The sequence below is a fragment of the Mandrillus leucophaeus genome, unplaced genomic scaffold (assembly GCF_000951045.1).
Source record: "Mandrillus leucophaeus isolate KB7577 unplaced genomic scaffold, Mleu.le_1.0 Scaffold269, whole genome shotgun sequence".
NCBI classification, from domain to species: Eukaryota; Metazoa; Chordata; class Mammalia; order Primates; family Cercopithecidae; genus Mandrillus; species Mandrillus leucophaeus.
Genome location: NW_012102798.1, coordinates 3,615,193 through 3,617,594, shown reverse-complemented (window position 1 = coordinate 3,617,594; position 2,402 = coordinate 3,615,193).

Genomic DNA, 2,402 nt, shown 5'->3' with positions numbered 1-2,402 from the left:
TTGATGGATGCTGACGAGTTGATGGGTGCAGCACACCAACATGGCACAAGTATACATATGTAACAAACCTGCACATTGTGCACATGTACCCTAGAACTTAAAGTATAATTTAAAAAAAAAAATTCTAAAAGGCTAGTTAGAAAGAAAAGAAACATTTTAAATCAAAATTAAAAAGAGGAAAAAATTAAATGAAAAGTAATGAAAAAAAAGAAATAATGAAGAACAGAGAAGAAAACATTGCAACTGAAAACAGAAATTCAATTTTAAAAATCAATAACATCAAAAGCATAATCATAGAAGCACATTAATAGACTGGGCTTCATCAACTTTAAAAACTTTTGCTCTTCAAAATGTGCTACTAAGGAAATGAAAAGACAAACCACATCCTGGCAGAAATATTTGCAATATATTATGCATAACTGACAAAGGAATGCTATTCAGAATATAAAAAGAATATTTACAACTCAAATAAGACATAAAAACCAATTTAAAAATAAGCGAAGAGTTTAACAAACATTATAATAGAGAAAATATATAATTGACTATTAAGCATATGAAAAGGTACTCAAAATTATTTGTCCTAAGGGACATACAAATTAAGTCAACACTGAGATGTCACTACACCCACTAGAATGGTTAAAATTTAAAAGGCTGATAATACCAAATTTTGATGAGAATGTGGATCAAGTAAAATTCTCATACATTCCTGCAAGGGATATAAATAGTACAACCATTGTATAAAGAAGTTTGGTAGTTTGTTATAAAGTTAAACATATGTGTACCAACTGACCATAATTCAACTCATAAGTATTTATGTAAGAGGAGTAAAAAGGATATATCCATAGAAATACTTGTACATGAATGTTCATAGCAGCTTTATTTATAATAGCCCCAAACTGGAAATAACTCCAATGTCTACTAATAAGTAAATGTCAAAATAAACTAGCATGTGCACACAGTATCATTAAGTTGATCAACATTCTGTGTATTAGTCTGCTTTCATGCTACTATGAAGAAATACCTGAGGCTGAGTAATTTATAAAGGAAAATGGTTTAATTGACTCGCAGTTCTGCATAGCTGGGAAGGCCTCTGGAAACTTACAATCATGGTGGAAGGGGAAATAAACATGTCCTTCTTCACATGGCTGCAGGAGAGAGAAGTGCAGAGCAAAGAGGAGAAAAGCCTCTTATAAAATCATCAGATTGGCCAGGCATGGTGGCTCATGCCTGGAATCCTAGCAGTTTGGGAAGCAGAAGTGGGTGGATTGCTTGAGGTCAAGAGTTCAGGACCAGCCTGGCCAACATGGTGAAACCCTGTATCTACTAAAAATACAAAACTAACCAAATGCGGTGATGGGAGCCTGTAATCCCAGATACTTGTGAGGCTGAGGCAGGAGAATCACTTGAACCCAGGAGGCAGAGGTTGCAGTGAGCTGAGATCATGCCACTTCCCTCCAGCCTGGGTGAAAGAGCAAAACTCCATCTCAAAAAAAAAAAAATATCCATCAGATCTTATGAGGACTCACTCACCATCATGAGAACAGCATGGCAGAACCACCCCCATGATGTAATTACCTCCTACAGTTCCCTCCCATGACATGTGGGGATTATGGGAACCACAATTCAAGATGAGATTTGGATGGGGGCCCAGCCAAACCATACTATTCTGCACTTGAACCCTCCCAAGTCTCATTCCAAATACAACAATGCCTTCCCAATAATCCCCCAAAGTCTTAACTCATTCCAACATTAACCCAAAAGTCCAAGTGCAAAGTTTCATCTGAGACAAGGCAAGTCCCTTCCACTTGTGAGGCTGTAAAATCAAAAGCAAGTTAGTTACTTCCTAGATACAATGAGAGTATTGGCGTGGGGTAAATACATGCATTCCAAACAGGAGAAATTGGCCAAAACAAAGGAGCTACAGGCTCCACGCAAGTTTGAAATCCAATGAAGTAGTAATTAAATCTTAAAACCAAGAAATAATCTCCTTTCACTCCATGTCTCACATCCAGGTCACACTGATGCAAGAGATGGGCTTCCATAGCCTTGGACAACTCCAATCCTATGTCTTTGCAGGATACAACCCTGCTCCTGACTGCTTTCATGGGCTGGCGTTGACTGTCTGTGGCTTTTCCAGGCATACAGTGCAAGCTGTGGATGGATCTACCATTCTGGGGTCAAGAGGAGAGTGGCCCTCTTCTCACAGCTCCACTAGGGAGCACCCCAGTAGATGTGTATAAGAGACAGCTCCTATGTCTTTGCAGGATACAACCCTGCTCCTGACTGCTTTCATGGGCTGGCGTTGACTGTCTGTGGCTTTTCCAGGCATACAGTGCAAGCTGTGGATGGATCTACCATTCTGGGGTCAAGAGGAGAGTGGCCCTCTTCTCACAGCTCCACTA